Source organism: Zonotrichia albicollis, chromosome 5, assembly GCF_047830755.1.
Source record: "Zonotrichia albicollis isolate bZonAlb1 chromosome 5, bZonAlb1.hap1, whole genome shotgun sequence".
Classification (NCBI taxonomy): Eukaryota; Metazoa; Chordata; class Aves; order Passeriformes; family Passerellidae; genus Zonotrichia; species Zonotrichia albicollis.
The window spans coordinates 14,978,485-14,996,697 of NC_133823.1; the positions used below are offsets into that span (position 1 = coordinate 14,978,485).

General features: G+C 41.4%; 1 protein-coding gene across 31 annotated transcripts in view; it reads left to right on the plus strand.

Moving 5' to 3' along the window:
• Positions 1-18,213, plus strand: part of ADGRL3 (adhesion G protein-coupled receptor L3) — a 488,531-nt gene that overhangs the window by 76,995 nt on the left and 393,323 nt on the right. For all 31 annotated transcript variants that reach the window (XR_012580371.1, XR_012580372.1, XR_012580370.1 and 28 more), the window contains one exon: positions 13,238-13,304. The gene's annotated coding sequence lies outside the window, so the exon portion shown is untranslated. The remainder of the gene's footprint in view (positions 1-13,237; positions 13,305-18,213) is intronic.

Here is an 18,213-nt window from a genome sequence, read left to right on the forward strand (position 1 = left end):
CTCTCAGTTTAATGTCTTTGTGCTCTTCATCTTCCTACTGTGCCATGCAGAATCTCAGCCTTTAACATTTTTTACCTTGTTGGATTCGCTGTGTCTATTAGTACAGAGGATGAGTCATCTGGCATAGTTAAGTGCGAACCTTGGGAGAAGATAGCTCTAAAATTGCCTTTTCTCCTGGAAGCTGATAAGCTCATTACATATGCAAAAAAGGATATGTATATCAGGCAAAGCCAATATACAACTTGGTAGCAAAGACCAGTCGGAAATACAAAATATATGTAACGATGAATTTAAACACCGTGCTAAATCACAGCTATGCTGTTTTATTAGACATTCCTTCCTCAACTATGAAAGCTTTAGCAATCATATAAATCTGTCTCTTAATAGTTAGCAGTTACAGTCCTTTATAATTTATTTATCGGATACTGCTCAGCAAAAATGCACCTTCCTGTCAGCTTCCTTTATATACTACAGTCTGTTCAATGCTGCAAGCCCAGTTTTTTTGCTATGTTCTCTCTGCTGGTGCTGTGTGAATGACTGAAATACAGTCCAGAAGCTGTGGAGACAGGACTTAGAAAGAGCTCCTTGGTGCTGCTGGCGCTAAGCAAGGGTTTGAGATGGGCTTCTGCAAGCAGCTTCTTGCATTTACTTTGAAGGACCATCTATTCATCAGGGTTTGCTTAGCACTGTGGGCACTGGGACCTCTTAGAACAGTTCAGAATGAACATGAAAAATGTACATCAGCCATCAGAGGTTGCTGGTAGCCCGGTTCAGACCAGTTGCTATCATTTTTATCACCCTAATGTGATGTGCTTTAGTGGAGTCACTTGTTTCAGATATAGGAATAGGTGTGAATATGTCTGAGCTAATAAACTAGCAAATAAACTTGAGGATGTTGAGCACGAGTTGTGATGCTGGTCACATGTACGTACAGGCTGCCTTGCAGGGTGGTTCTCCCCTCAGCTTTCATGGTCCCCTCCAGCAATCTGGTGTGAAGCAGCCACTGACATCTGGCACCTGCCATGGGTTTGTCCATCTTTCTTTCCTTTTAGGTCATTAGTGTCTCACCAGCACTTCCAGTCAATCAAGAGAGTGGTTCTCAATCCTAACTTAACCAAATGTGTTTTAATTTTTCTGCTCAGGGTTTTTACTGGTGAATCTAATACTGGATGAAAGCATGCTGTCTCTAAATATTCTGCTAACTGACTAGCACTTTTTTTTTTTGTTCTTCATGCTGTTTAAACAATTCTGGTTTCCTGTTGTCATTCACTTGATGCTTTTTCAACCAATGTTCTTGCTCTGGTGAAATGCTTTGGGTACTGTCTCTCTGTTTATACTTGTCCATATCAATGAAGAAGCACCAGCAGGAATGAGGTTCCCCTGTGAGGTTCAGCAGAGAGCAGATTCAGAAGATGCATTTCTCTGTGGTGTTCAGCTGCTGAGGCTTTTTGACCAAATGACCTCTGTAATGGTTAATGCAAAAAAATAAAAGGGAAATTTAAAGCACTTCTTTGTTCTTATTACTAGAGGTCTGCCTTCTTCATTTCAGGTCAAACCATTAGTAAGATCTTCTCTTCCATATTAAGGAAATCCTGAGCAGTGCTCAGCTCATCATATTAAGACCTGATTGTTCCTTTCATGTATCTAAACACAAGCCAATTGTGAATGAAACTGTGCTCTCCTTTGAGACCTCCATGTGCAGAATGCCCTTAAAGGCTCACCCAAGGAAAGTGCACTTTTTCTTAATGTCTTTATTTATTTATTTATTTTCAGTTTGAAAAAGGGTTAATAATTTATGTGGCTTGTGGAAAAGATATCAGCCAAAACCAATATGCCTAGAAGGTAGTCAAGTTTTTACTATTGGCTTCAACTGAGTGCAGTTTTCTAGAAGTAGAATATCTATGATGTGGGCTTGGAATGGGTAAAAAAAACCCCACCCTGTTAATTGGTGCTTTTGTTATCAAGTATCATCACACAGAAGTTTTGATTTACTTGAAACCAGTGTCTCTGCCAGTTCCTGCAATAGGTTTTTTTCACATCCGTCCCATTCAGTGTGTCTCTGTAATTTAAATAAGTAATTTAGCTCCTTAAAAAAGCATATGATTACCTGGAATACTTTCCTGCATTTTTAATTTGCTTTTGCTCGTGTCAGACTACTGATGACATTGCAAAATGAAATTAATATTTGATTGCAGAGTTTATAGCAAATGCAGGTCTAATTGCTTAAGCCAGTCATGTTTATACATGACTGATCTGATGCCATCAAACTTCTTTGGGAAAAATACAGCAAGACCCCAGTCTGGCAAGGGCCCTTAACCACATCCTTAATTTTCAACCACAAAAGTTTGATGGAGGCTGCTAGGACTTCTCAGTTGTTTGAGGCTGAGAAGGTGGCTGGCTTGTTTTCCTCATGCAGGAGTAATGCTGAGGTTTACACCCTGAATTAGGGATGGTGTGGCAGCATGAGCTGGTGGGTCCTGGTATTTCAAAGCACATGTAGAGTTAAGCTCATAGTTAAACTGTGCAGTTGGTTGCTTTGCTTAGTGAAATGCACCCCTCAGCTGAATGAGAGGTGCTACCCCGAGCATCCATCTTGTCTGAGATCCAAGGAGAGGCCAGGGAAGCGGCGGTCTCGCTGTTTGGTCAGGCGTGGCACACGCCAGTGGCAGCCTGGCAGCAGGGGGACTCTTCTGTCACGGGTATTTAAGCAAGTTATTAAAAAACTTAATTCTTGTCCTTTCTGTGAAAAATTGTGGGAGATGATTTGAGAGATGATTTGTTTATGCTGGCTAACTGCGAACAAGACTGTATCATTTACCTTTTAAAAAAAAATTAGTGTGGAGCCAAGAAAGGACGTTTAGAAAGTTAAAAAAAAAAACTTAAATAATTTAAGCTGTTGAAAAGCAGTGAACTTCTCAAACATACAGAGAAAAATGTCTGTTAGGGAGAGATGCTTCTGTGCTGCCGCTGGAAAACTAACAACAATTAAAACACATTCATCTATTCCAAAGGGAAACCCAAAATTGGTTTGCTTATTAATTACCCTTTCTGCATAACGGCACATAACTTGAGGCATTTGTTCTGAATTCCAGAAGTTTTTGTGGAAATGGAGCATTACCCTATTGCTTGCCTGGATTTGAGCAGGTAGTGGCACAGCACCTGGTTTAATTAAGAGCCCTGTATGATAGGGAGATGTTTCACCTGCATGACACATATGAAAGCCAGGCTTGAGTGTCTAAACCTTCATTGAAGCTGATGCAGGAGGATAACTCCTGAGGATTTTATTGGGATTGCAGGTGTGTGGCAGATATTGTTGGAGGCACACCATTAAAGGCAGGAGCACCCCATGCCACAAAAGTTTCCTGTACACTTACAGCAGCTCTTGTTCCCCTTTGGCTTGGGATGTGTCTGACATTCGATCCTGGAGCTGTCAGGAGCCAGGGTCCGTCTGCTTGTAATCTGTTCCACTTTCTGGTGCAAAGAAGAAAACACTTCTAATGAGAAATCCATTTTGAAACACACGTTAAAAACAACAAAAAAAAAAGCCCCTACAGCTGTTTGAAAGCTGTTCGGAAGTATGGCATATTAGAAATAGTCCCAGCTGAAATGGATTAGCAGGCAGAGTTCAAGTGAGGAGGTCAGATTTGTAAACTGAATGCAATTTATCTTGTGGCACTGCAGTTTATCACATGGTTGCAGGAATAAAGAAATGCCACACACATGCACATATTCACACCTAATAATTTAAGAAAACTGGTGAAGGTCTTAAAAGACATTAAAAGGCTTCTGATGACATCATGCTATCTGAGGTAATAAAACAAAGATGGTTGAAGTCAGTTCCAAAGAAACTGTAGCCAGAGATGTCTTTATATGCTAGTCTTTAAATATCTTGCATGTCTCAGGGTAAAGGTGATTGAACCCTAATATTGTGTAATAACTGTGTGAGGAGACACTGATTAAGGTTTTTCCTCTCATGGATTTCTTCATGCTACTTTTTATTTATTTATGTTACATTTACAGAGATTCTTTAACGTCCAAATTAGCTGTATTTATGGGTCTGTAAAACTTGTGGGATGGTTTGCCCTGTAGAAAATCAAAAGAAAACTTTTCCAAGGTGTGACTGTGTAGTTTCCTTGGAGCCCTTCTTTTTGGGAAATTATTATTTTCTGCTTTAGAAGGAGCAGGAGCCTTTATTTCCTTCCTTTTTAAGATCTTCATCATGAGCTGGAAGGTTTCTCACTGTATTTGTGTAGCAGATTGTTGGATAGTTGATTTCATGAGGGTGTCTGCATAGGGACCCTCTGCTTTTCTGGTGGCTTCGGGTCCTGGTGGTGCAGAATTTCCAAGGCTCATGCTTTGTCAATGATGCAAAGTTGGCAGTCTTCTCTGGTGGTATTTTCCCTGACAGGATGCAAATCTCATAGAATGAGCTTGTAGAAAGTGCTCTTGAAAATCTGGTCATATTGGGACTTTTAGATTGGACTGTGTTGTCTTGAGGCAATGCAGCCTGTTAATATTTTTTAGTCTTGGTTATCTAAGATCTTGTCATCTAAGCTTGGACCTGTGTGTTCACTGTGCTCTGATGTGGGAAGGTATTCTTCTGTCCTTCAAAAGAAGCTCACTAATGTCACCAAAACAGAAAAGGTGGTGGGCCTCCTTTTGGAGGAGGACTGCTGTGACTGCTAAGCCACTTGGAATTAAAAAAGGTCAGGATAATTCTGCATTTTAGTCACATTTGGTGCTAAGTTTAATGATAAGGACGTTTTTTCAATGACACTTAAGGTGGTGTAAACTCTAGGGAAAGATGGTAGTGTCACATTAATAATAATTATTTAGAAGTGTGACAAACTCATCTTGAGCAGCCTCTATTAGACACAATTTTGAAATTAAATTTAAAGTAGAAGGTAATTTCTAGATGCAATTAGAAACTTGTCAGAGTGGAGAAGCAGCCACTTTCTATCTCATTTTGATGGTAAGCCCTGTAATGAAGTGGCTGAGCCTGGCATTTTCCTGCCTGCAGCTTGATCATGGACAATCCTAGTGCAGTATCTGATGCAGCTGCATTTCTAATGCATTAAGCTCTAAATGTTCTCAGAGGCAAAATACCCCAGACTTGTTTTCTATGATAATTTTATTTTAAGGGTTTTTTTTAAGCAAGTCCCTGAAGCATCAGTACCCCTTATTCCAATTACAATAATTTCAAGATGTGATCGCTGCAGAATACTATGGAGTTGGTGTGTTTGCAGCTTTTCCTTAACCTCACATGCCAGTTGCTAGAGGGATAGTAACTGGCGCGTGCAGCCCTCCTTCCAGCTTCCCTTTCCAGGCTGCACAGTTCCAAACTCCTCTTTTGCTTTTGCCTACTTATCTTTTATATTACTGAGGAATTTGATGTGTGCAAAAAAAGCTTCAACCACAGCCTTGGGGCTTCTTTGGTTTTAGACCAAACCCATAGTGTTTTGCTGTTTATGCATCCCCATTGACCACTTCCAGTTACTCCAATCTGCTTCTAGCCCAGACAGCCCGTGTAGTTCAGCCATGGATGGGCTTTTAAGTTTTGGCCATCTGGCCCCAAGGATGAATTTTTTTGTTCCCCAGTCTGGTTTTGCCACCTGCCTATCTTAGGGCCTAATTTCAAGTTAATAATCTTGGGTGAATGGTATTAATACACGAATATGATGGGCCTAAAATATCCATTATATGCTGGTGTTTTTATCTTGACAGTTCTCACAAGCAGGACATTGAATAGCCAGTCTATGAGTGTTTTGTCTTGATTTCTCACCAGACTGGCTTTTTTAAAGGAGCTGGTGGTGGCTAAGCAGAGAGAGAACTCATTTTAAATCAGAATTACTGAACTTGATGTCCCTCAAACCCTCAGCCCCACTGACCATGCTTAGATAATGTCTTAGTTGACACGAAGCGTGTGACCTGCAGTGAGATCTCTATAGGACCATCCCTTTCTGATGTATTTCCATGGTTTAGGATGCCCTTGGGCTGCAGATTGTGGCAGACCTTCATGAGTGCCTTCCCAGTGTCAGCTGGGGCTGACAGCAATACAAAAATCAATTTAGCATGGAAAAAAAGGAAACCAATATGTCCTAAGTTTAGATGCTGGTGTCTGGTGAGATTTTTGATTTGTGTGTGTTGTTTTGGTAAAGACTGGGAGAGTTATAGGTTTGTGCAGTGCATTTTATGGCATATTTAAATGTCTGTAACATAATTCGCTTTACCATCAGAAGGCATAAATGTCAGCCTATTGACACATTATAAAGACACAAATGGAATGTAGCCTGGCAGACTGGTGCTGGTTTTGAGGTTTAATAGTACATCTGTATCATTTATCCCAGCGGGAAATAACACAGGATGTTGCCTTGTAATTTTTTACTACTGTATAATAAAGTGTAACCACAATAAATGGTGTCTAAGCAAGTAATGCAGCTGATTCTGGGTTTTGTCCAGTGTGCCTTTACTACTTAGGTTAGTTTTGCCCCACTACAAGTTTAAGTAAGATGGGATTTTGACTGAATACAAAGAAAATGTGGATCTCTTTAATGTGTCGCATACATAGCTATAGAGACCTTTTTATGCATTCCACCTCCTAATTGGCTGCTGTTAACAGTGTGCAGTTCATTCCTCTTTAAATCACTCCCATCCTAAGTTGAACTGTCCTTGAAAGGGTCTGTTCTGCATTTCTGCACTTCAAGAATGTCGTTGCAGGTTGATTGCTTTCCCAAATGTCCTCTCTGTGATACTGTGTTATGTGCAAGCAGGCTTTTGATAAAAAACTCCAGTGGCGACATTTGACATTTCGTGGAAGTGTTATCAGACTCATGCAAATGGAGAGCAGGGATTTTGTGTGTTTGTGTTGGTTGAAATTAACTTATGCTACATTCCCTGCTCAGTGCTAATGGGGCATCCTGCACACCTTTCAGCATCCTGGAAGTCACTGTGTCCTGCCTGGTGCTGGTCCTTTGCTACCTTCAGTGTCTGGGCTGCTGCACTGGTGCAGGCTGGAATTTTTTTTTTTTTTAATTAAAGCTATGAGAAGTCTGAAAAAGGAGTCAGCACCCAGCTAGGCACTTCTGCAGGGGCCTGATAATGCAGAAGGGCTCTCTGGTTGCTTTGTAACATCTGTCCTGCGATGTTCCAAGTGAAGAAAAATATGAAAACATTATTCTGTGAGTATGAGAGGGCTGCACATTTGTAAAAAGACAATTAACATAGAAATGAGGGAAGCTTTTGATTCATCAAGTAGATTCAACAGACTGTGTCATTTCCTTGATTTTCATTTTAATTAGGATTAATCAGTTTTATCTCCTAAGGTCTTTGCAGAGAATTTACACGAAACAGAAGATTTTGGTCAGCAGTGTGCCAGGGTAATAGCCCCTACTTGAAGAAATCCAGCTGTGGCACGTATAACCAGGATTAGATTTGGCAGGGCTCCAGGCCCCCCTCTCCTCTCTCATTAAATGCCTTGCTGTTGCAGGGAGCTCTCTGGATCTTCCAATACCGGGGTCCTGGGTTTCACACAGCTGCCTGGTTACTTGCTTCAAAAACCACTTGGAACCAGTATATGTATTGGAAAGAAATATAAATCTCTGGGATACCAGCTTGAAATAAAGGCTTCTCTCTGCTTCAAAGACAGGCTCAAAAAGTCTCGCTTAACCCCTGCACCCATTGGTCCTGACAGCTGGGAGCTGGAGCCAGCTGAGACAAAATGAAGCTGACCTTTCTCTCCTCAAACTCAATATATTTAACAGAAGCATTTGGGTTTGGATGGAGCTTCAGATGCATTAGAAGTGGAGAGTGAGGGAAAGGAGCCAAGTAGTTCTATAGGAAGGAGAGCAGCAAGTCGGTGGCCTCGTAGGGGAAGCAGCAAGGTTTGAGTGTGGGTTCTGCATCCTGTACAGAAGAAGCAGGACTCCAACATGCCCTGGGTGAGTGCTGCTGTCTTGGTGTTGGGCTGTGTTCTTCTCCTTCTTTTTCATATTTTTAGAAGTCTGTTATCCCACCAAGGGGAAAAAAAAAAAGAGTCTTTGAAAATGGTAACAAAACCAAATGAAATCTTTCTGGTTAAGTTATTAGATGTATTTCTGAGTGGATGAATTTCATAATGGAAATTAGAATAATTTGCCAACATGAGAAACAGTTTATTATTATTATTTTCAAGCAGCTGAAATAGACTTCTTGCTACAAAAACTTCCATATTATGTGGAAGTGAAAATTTAGCTTCCGGTTTGTTTCTTTAGTGGAGAAGACATAATTGTTCCAAAAAACATAAAAGGTAAATGTTTTCCTATTAATCCTAAAGAGAACAATATTTCATCCATGTGGGTCCTACAACAGTAAAAAATCAAGTGTAGTCTTTGAGCATCTTGTACACTCAACAGATTTTAAAGCTGTTAAGTGTATGAACAAGAAGAAAATGGAGACAGAAGGCAAAAAGTGCTGAAGGGAAAATCCTACTGAAAGCTCACAAAGCATTTTCAAGCTTACAGAAATGACCTGCTCTGTTCCTGTTACACAGAAGTGTTAAAATGAGAGCAGGCGACCCCTTTCCCCCAAATCATTCATCTGTTATGTCTGCGATGTATTTAGACTGAATCCTTTCCCAGATGCTGCGGATCTGTCCGTTCCAGGGGAAATTATGGGATTTTACCATTTGCTTTGAGGAAAAGAGGACTGGACTTTCTCCTGCTGTCTTTGGCAGGAAGGAGCAAGGAGCTTTCCTGTCTGCTCTCTTTAAATATTGCATCTTTTTAAGCTTTTTTTTTTGCCAGATAGCCTAATTTGTGTTCCTGCAATATACCATGTTGGAAAATTACAGAGGTTAATGTACAGCACTATGATACACAACCATAATGGTAGACTCTAATGTTTTTTAAATGGTAAACCAAAGGCATTTGTAATATGAGTTGTAGTGAATTGCCTGCACTTCTTGCCAGAGATTAGTTTAGCATTGCTTTTAATATTTTATGCTCTGAAGTTGTTTGCAAAGACTAAAAGCTTCACTCACTTTGCACACTTGTGCTTTGTTTTGTCCCTGTACAAAGCACAACAGAACCACTCTCTTGCTGATTAATTGTATGTCAAGAAGTTCTATCAAATTACAGTTATACTGCATTGGAAAGATTTTTCTAGTAATCAGTGAAGATTACATCAGATTTATGGTGTCATAACTGAGCCAGGTAGTTAGAAATCTAACCTTTCGTAATACCACACGTTGCATATTAATGTTTTAAATATCTAAACCACACATGAATGACGTAGGACATTTTTACTTTAAATGTTACTGTAGAGATTTGACGGTACATAATCCCATTAAAACAGAAGAGTGCAAGATGAAACAATGCATTTGCAATTATAATTATGCATATTGAGATTGACCATTCTTTAAAAAAATTGGAAGTGCAAGGTTGAGAAGGGTGCTTGAGCAATCACTCTTGGTTGAGAGCATTGATGGAAGAATAAAAAATTTGAGGGGGATTGATTTGTCAGTAATCTGCATGAAAAAGTATCGGAAGCATTTCTTTGGAACGTGAAGGGGAAGTAACCCTTTCACTGTCATGGTTAGCTTTGCTTGGAGAGCCACCTCAAAAAGGCATGATCAAAACCAGAACAGCAAGTAACACTGAACTACTTCACCTGCTCTTGATAAATAAAGAGCATTAGCTGATGAGTGTAGTATTTGAGACTCAGCATGGCCTTATGAGTACTCCAGAGGAGGTGAGTTTTGTTCTAGCTCTGTCAAGGGCCTGCTTTTTGACCTTGAGCAAAAATTTATCTCCTTGCCTTTCTTTCTGCTATTCCTTGATTGCCTTGTCTTTGTGGAGGATGAGCTCTTCAGGAGAGAGATTTCTTTGCGCTGTGTTCTGTGAACAATGAAGCCTGAGCCTCGCCAAAGCCTCTAGGGGCATCTCTAAAAGAAATTATAATTGTTAGCTTTAATCACTTTCATCAAAAGAGCTTGGTAATGGAGGGTGTCAGTGTGGAAGATTTGGAGAAATCTGTAGGGTGCCTGTTAATTAAGTCACCGTGGGTGAAAGCTGCTGATTGGGTTTCCTTGAGCTGATGCAGAGATGCTGATGCCCGGGAGCAAGGCAGTGCTGCTCCGTGCGGATTTTCATCCCCAAAAGCATGACACTGGCACTGGGTACTCACTCCTCTGGTTCTGTACAGCCAGAAGCGAGGTGCTTGGTACATTTTAGCAAACAAGGCTTTTTCAGAAGCCTCCTACTGGTTGCCTAAAACTTAATGTTCTTTTTTTGTGGGTCCCTCTGTTGTGAGCACTTACACAGAAATTGGACTGCTTGGCTTTTTGCAGTGGAGACAGATCCTTGAGAGTGAGTCATCCCATCTTGATGGATTCTCCTCCTGGCCTTTGCTGTTGCCAAAATAAAGTGTTTATCATTGCTCTCCTTATTAGCAGCTTCTGGTTTGGGATGGAGGTGCAACAGCATGCCAGTTTGCAGTTTAATTACCCTTCATGTGGCATCCTGTGATGCAATGTGCCCTTGTCCTCTTTGGGTGCATGTGTTATTCACCATAGCAGAGGATTTAGAAATATTTTAGCCACATCAACAACAGCATCAAGTTAGTAAAAATGTGCTAAGTTGAAGTATCTCCATTATTCATTGAGCAGTAAACTTGGAAGGTAGAGCTCCAGAGTAATATGGGATGAAGCAAGGGAGGGAGGTGATTTCCCCTCTCCTTAGCAGCCTGAGAGAGACCACTTCCCAAATTGTCCAAGCAGAGTGTGACCAGGGGAGAACTGGGGAAGAAGCAGCCAATGCTTTCTGAGCAGCACTGTAGGTTTTGAGGGCAAGCTGGTTACTCAACTGATCTGGAGAGCAGTAAAGGGGATCAAAACAAGGTTCCCTTGCATAAAGGGCAGGAGCTCCACTGCTCTGAGTATTAGTAGGAGTCAGAGGTAGAGCAATGCCTCTTTCTTTAGTGTGTTTATTCTCTGTTTTAGGGCTAATGCCAAATCCCTGTAGTTCCTGCAGTGCGCCACTGCCAGTGAGCGTTGACTCTCTTACAAGTATTTTGCAAGATCTTTGCTCTTGCAGGAATCCCTGTATGGTTCCCTTCCTATTTTAATATGAACAAGAATTCCCCAGTCTGCATTTGAGATCTGCATAGAAATATGCATGTGGCAGAGGCCAACTCAAGGTTACACATTTGGCATTTGGGAAGGGAAGGCAAGAAAAATTTACCAGTCAGTGCACTCACATTATGATAAAATAAAGGTGAGCTGGGAGAAGAGCATGTGCTGAATCCTAAAATAACACAGAAGAGCCATAAACCACAGTATGTTGTGCTATCTCTAGTCCTTTATGCTTCAAGCAGAAGTGAAATGTGGGACATCATAAATGAAACAAAGATCTTGTTTTAATTTTATTTTAAAAGCCATTGCAAGGCAATGGGGTAACAAACATTAACTTCTTCAAACCAGGCAAATTTGTCTGCTCTGTACTGCTGCCATCAAATGAGAATTATTCTCCAAAAGCCTCTTGGAACCAAGTAAAGGTTTTGCTATAAAGCACAAGTAGAGTAGTCTAAACAAATTGCATTTTTCCTGGAAATAAAGTATATGGATGTCCTTATGAGGTGTTGCCTGGTCTGCTCTATACTACTGAAACTGCATTTATTTGGTCAAAATCCAAGGCTAAAAATGGGTCTAGTCTTTACATCTAGAGACTTTTTCATTTGTACGGTGAGGAATAATAACTGGCCTTACCGTTTGCCTGTAAATTTCCTAGGTGATCCAAAGCCTGTTTATTGCTTACAGAGGCAATTTTGCTGACAGTCAAGCTGGAACAGGTCTCTTTTTCTTCCAGAGCATCCATACTTGCCTATTATAGAGAAATCACTCAAAAAGCAGCATGCATGCTAGAGTCTCAAGCCTTATTTTAAGTTTTAATTTACTTGTCTGACTTCCAAGGTTGCTGAATGCAAGCAATTGCTCCTTCAGTACGTAAATAAGATGAATTATGCGTTAGGGACCGATGCCTTGGCCTCGTTCTTTTCGTGCTCTCAGGGGAGGATCTGCTGAGGAGTGCTTAGAGCTGGGTGCAACTTTCTTTTTCTGTCATTGAAAATTAAGGCAAGACCATTCTGGATTGGCTCAGATGTGAAACTGGAGCCTCAGGAGCATTTGTTGTGGTCTGAAATTTCTGAAGGTGTAGGGTGGTCCAGGGTGTGGAACCATGGCAGCAGAGTGAAAGCTGTAATAGAGCCCGGGCTGGGAAAGGCTTGGGGACTCACTGCTGTAGCTGGAACAACTGGCCCCAATTTAACACTGGGTCCTTTTTTCATCAGCCTTTAAAGTTTTTTCATTTCAATACGCTCCTTTCAAATATGAGCTGTGTCCTCCCCTATAGGTTGCAGAAAATGAGCTGGGTTTGTAGATGATGTTGGAAGTAAAATTCAGGCAGGACTCATTGTTTCCCTTACATGGGTTTTTAACTATATTTTCTAATTGTTTCACTGGGTTGGGATGAGGTCCTGGGGTCTTGTGCCATCCAGCTTGACTCTGACAAGACTGATTCTCACTGAAGTTTCATTTGTGGCAATCTCAACTGTGAGGAGCAATTTTTCATGTGCAATTAATCCTAATAAAACCAACACTTCCAGGAGGCTGACCTGGATCCATCCATTTCATTGTTTTGTCAATTAATATTATATTTAGCATCTAACACTGTAATTAGAAGAAAATACTGAAGATGTAAAGGGACAGAAAAATTTTAAGTTGTAGCTGCCAAGGAAAAGGAATTACCATCCTTGCAATCATAATTTATTTTAACTTCTTTTCAAACTAGATGGTTTTTATTCTGGTGCAGTGACCTCTAAAAACCTCTGAGAAATTGTCTGGTTTAACAATAGTTTCTCCAGATCACATTGGAGCCTGTTGTGGGAAGAGATACTCACATAACTGCATGTGTGTTGGAGATCTACTTACATCTCTAAGGTTTTTTTAATTATTGGCAGTGATATTGTCCACCAGTTTTTCCTCTGACCATTGTTTTGTATGTGTTACTACTGTTTTCCCATGCAGAAATCTGCTTCATAGACATTAAAAATTCTTATTTTTCAAAAATCAGTTCTGTTGACCAAAATCAGTTGTTCATTGCTCTCTCCTCTGGTAAATGCATAGCAGAAAGTTCACGAGTGCCTGATATGTCCTCAGAGGCCAGTATAAACATTTTTTAATTGTTTTCTTTCTCTTTTTTTCCAGAAATGTTGAATACAGTACTCTGCAAAAAATAACGTGTGGATTTCTCAATCCTGAAGAACAAGAAAAGGTAATTACTGGACCATACTGTTGAGCCTTATTTGTTTGCTGTGCTAAAATATTTAGACCTGATCACATTGCATGAGCCTCCAGCACTGTGTCTGCATATGGGTTTTGTGTATTTTCAGTTATGCAGGTGCAGTTGTTTCGTGAGAATATTCCTTTACGTAAAGGGAACAGGGGAACAAAAGCAGCAGAGCATGAAGATGCTGAAGCAAATGGTAGGGAAGAGCATACTGTGAATATTTTCAGTACTTACAGAAGTGGAAAGGGTAAAAGGGAGGGAAAGAGATATCAAGGCATGTATGTGCCAATGGGAAAGGGCTGCAGACTTGGCTGTGTTTGCAGGGCTGCCTGGTGGAGCCTTGCAGCCTGCTGGGCGAGTGTCAGAGGAGGCTCAGTGAGGATCAGTGTTACAGCAGCCTCCTCGTGTTTCAGTGCCCGAGAGTGGCTTGTGGGGTGCTGCACCCTGCTCCAGAGGTTGAGAGCTCCTCTGCTGCCTGCAAGCCTACCTCTTGCAATCCAGTTTCCCCATCCTCCTGGGTCGTGACATTTTGTTGGTGCAGCGCAGCTCGGCAGGGCTGTGGCTCAGCTGCTGGTGTTAAACAAAATGCTGTTCATCAAACTTTGATGAGACACTTTGCCAGGGGCTGCATCTTGAAAGAGTAGGCTCCAAAAAGCAGTGAGCAGAGCTGTGCTGCTCCGTACTGCTGCCATCTCCTGTATTTTCTTCTACCTTCTTTCCAAGGCTGAGAGGTGAGCACTCCTACAGCGCCCTGAGTGGTTTTGCACTCTTTCCTCCTTGGAGGAAAGCTTGAGCAAGGCAGGCATGGCCACGCTGAAGGGTGGTGCTCCTGGTTCAGCTGGTACATTCCTTCAGCTGTGTGGTCATCCAGAAGAGGAGCTCACCTCTGCTGCCGTAAAGTCTGTGTTGGGCATGATTCTTACTGGGGTTGAGCTGAGGAATCTGCATGAGCTAAGCCTTTCAGTAAGTTTTTATTGTAATTATTATAATGAATTTAAAGTAAAAATTCTATCAGTAGATATAAGTATGAAGAACAAAATAAATATATAATGTGAAGGTCTGTAAAACTGAGTACAGCAAAGCAAGCCCAGTGAGACTTAAAAACATGGATATGAAGAGAGGGACACAGCAGATGTTGCTGGGGTCAGGAAACTTTCAGTGTGAACAAATGACATGTTTTTACAAGACACTTAATTTCTTTGCTTGGATTTGAGAAATGCATGTGAATGACATCTTGTGTTCACTACATCTGCAGTGCCATACTGCTGATAATTAGCACGTGCATTTTAGAGGCAGTATGAAGCCAAGATGAGAAACACAGGCAAATCATAGGGTGGAACAATTCTGCTTTCTCCATGTATCAGCATTACCATTTTCTGAAAGTCCATCTTTCCACCCTACAAATAGAAGAGTAGTCTCAAGAAGCATGTTGAAAAATACTTCAATGGCCTAAATTTGCAACTTGCGTGGAACCTTGTGTGTTTTTCTTGTGGTGCTCTCTGCATGCATTAATTTAGTACAAAATTATGACGGCAGAGGAAAAAGAGCAGACAGAAGAGGAAGCTCTTGGAGCAGATTAATGCTAAGTCAAAACGCATTAAACTTTTGGAGAACCACATTGTCCTGTGTTTGGGGTCAAATTGCTTAGAACTATCTCCCACATGCGAACAAATGTGATTCATTTTGTTGGATACTTCCATTTGGCTTTTTAGTGTCATTTAAACCTCTGTAATGCTTTCTGTCACCATCACCAGCTCATTTCTCTTCTGTGGGATTGTCCTGTTTGGATGCTTGACATTTATAGGAGATGTAGGATAACTGTACTGGGAGTCAGACAGTTCAATGCTCTGAGTATAAGTCTGTTTATCTAGGTCAAAAAGAAAGGTTGAAAAATCAGATTTTTTTAAAATACTGAATTTTCTAAAGGGAATAATGGAAAAGCAGTGCAGATTACAGCATGCCACAATGTTTTGCCAAAGAGGAAGACTGTGCCATACTGTTGAGTCTCACTGATGCTTCACTCCTCTTTTATAAGAGAGTGAAATATTAGTCTAAGTTATCCATGCAATTTAAAATTATCTATACAAATTCAGTCATTTATGTTTATTTATGCTTTTGGGACAGTTGTAAAGAGATTTTTGGAAAAAGCAGTATTTCTTTTTTGCAAATAAGAGATTAAAAACATGCCAACATTCATCACGGCTACATGCTTTCCAAGGCCTTGAAACACAGCTACCCACGCTATTGCAATGTGGCTCAAACATGGGAATTATTCCCACTAGGTTTCTAGAAAGCTATAGGTGTTGTTTTAAAGTTTCACATAGGCAATATTGTAAGTAGGTAAGGGTATATATGCAGCAAAAAAATGGCCACTCGCATTGTTGTATTTGTTCGTCTCTGTTGTGAGGTCAGGTACACACAATCATCCCGTGAATGGCATCCCCCAGAGTCATTTATCTCTGTCAGCTATGTGAGCAGAACAGCCATGAGCTCTTTTATTCCTCCAGACTGCAGTGGTATCTTTTTATTTGGTGGTGCACGGCACTTGGTTGTTATGGCTGGGCTAGGGATGTATCAGATGCAGTTCATTGCAGAGGACAGAGGAGCTGCTCTGTGCATGAGTCAGCTCCTAGGAAAGGCTTTGCCCCATCTCACACAGGCAGAGACCTTGATGGGGATGTTCACCCCTGTGCAGTGGGGGCTTTTTGCAGATGGAGTGGATTTAATGGTGTGCTGCTGTTAGCATCAGTGAGTAGGGTCCAAAGCTGCAGAAATTGAGACTGTGCCTTTGCTTCCTGCATGGCCAGACCAAGAAAGAAATCCCAAGGCTCAAGGGCATGAGAAGCGCTCTCTTCTTTTGTTCTATGTCTTTTTTTTTTTTTTTTTTTTTTAACTGGCTGGCCATGACATTAAGATTTCTAATTAATTTAGAAACCACAGGCAGTTGAAGAGAGTGAGCAATGTAATAACTGGGCCATGGGGCAGAGTAAAAGCACATCAATTATTCAGGCAGTTGCTGCTGCTTATTCCCTTCCCAAAGCTGGGCTGGCTGTCATCGTGTGTCAGTGATGCTGCTAATGCCCTTCAGAATTTACATGCATAAATAGTGGCCTTTTAAAATCTGCATGAGGATAACTGTAGTATTTTCAACAATAGCCTCCAGCAGCATGCTCTGTCTAGCGGGGCTCCAGCCATTATTTTGGGTGCCTAGTTCAAAACTGGGATCTTGGCAGGTGCATCCTCCAGAAGCCTCTGCTGTGGAGAAGTTGCTCCTCAAAGAGATTGAGGGGCAGCCTGAGCAAAGAAGGAAAAAGTCCTGCTTTAAAATGCAGGTGGTGTCTGAGAACGTTCTCTGTGTTGGTGAGTCCAGCATCTCTTACACATCATCATCCCCTGCTTCTATTACTGTGATGTCTCTAGAGCATACTCTGTGAAGATGCCACTGGGGATGGACCCAGTGCAGTTCCTCTTCAGGTGAGGAGCAGGAAGCATCCTTCTCCTCCTCACTGCTCTGGCTATTGCAGGTCCTGCACTTTGAGTGAGCAGTTGGAAAGCTGAAATAGAGGAAGGTTCTCTCACTGCCCAAAGAACTACATTCACATGACTGGCTGTGATAGTCTTAAATGGGTGCACCTCAAAGTCTCCTGTTTGGGATGCCACAGGGAGCAACACTGATTCCTGCATTGAGCCAGTAAGGGGAATGAAAACCAGGGGACCCGTTGGATTTTTCTGCCATGGGCTACAAGTGGATGACAAAGCCTTATTTTTCTGTCTGGTTGGCGTGGTTATCCCTGCTGCTGGAGGCAGCCACCTTGCTTTTTCAAAAGTGAACTAATTTGTGAAGGCAATGAAATAAAATGAGCCTTGCTAATTATGTGTTGTGCCGGCGAAATGACCAGCTTGGGTTTGGAGAACGCTGGCTGTAATTAATGGTGAAAGGCTTTTTCTCTCATCTGTGTAGCTGCTATGAATCACTTCTCCCCATGGAAACTTCTAAATCTGTCTCATTGGGGAGCCTGAGGAGGAACAGGTAAAATGGATTTGCCTTAATAGCTGCAGTTGTAACTTAAACACTTGAAATGATATTAAGCATCTCTCTCCATTAGCATTTCATGTTGATTCAGATGATATACCAGCCGAAGCTAAGACAAGATCAACGTTCATTAGATGGAAGAAACTAAGCTCTGTAGACAAATGCTTTGGCTAAATGGGGCCTTCATTGCACTGAGAACAAGAAAGCAATTAGCTGAAATGTTTGTTTACAAAATCTAATTCCTGGGGAGTATCTTCTCAGATTGCTGCTTACATCTCTTGGGCTGGTTTTGTTACCAAGGCTTGCAGGTTGATGGATTTTGCAAAGCTTGGTTGTAGTATGTCTGTAACAGATGCTTCAAACTTTGCATGGTAAAGCTGGAACCAGGTGAAGAGCAGGGGCTCAGCTGCAGGTGTGCCAGAGTTTGTTTGTGCATTCCTCACATTTATTTTACAGTTTGCTGTTAAGTGCAATTAATAATAATTATTAGATGTTCCAGATATTAAACAGTGTAGGCTGAAGAGAAGCTGGAAAGCTGCTCTGAGTGTTGTTACTGCTGTCCTCCTGTCCCCCACCTGGAGCCTAGCCCAGGGGAATCCCCGATGGCTTCCAGCTGGGTGAGGATGCATCTCTGCCAGGATAACTGCATGAAGAGCCTTGTCCTGGTTGGTTGACAAACATGAACACCCTCAGAAGATGATTTTGCCCATCTGCAATGCAAATCGTGCTCTGGAAATGCAGCTTCTCTTTGGGTTACAGAAATGGCCAATGGCAAACATAACTGCTGCCACCCAGCTATTAGAGCAGATTTCATCACTGTGTAGCGTTTGTGGAGTGGGAGGCATTTTGAGCCTGTGCTGA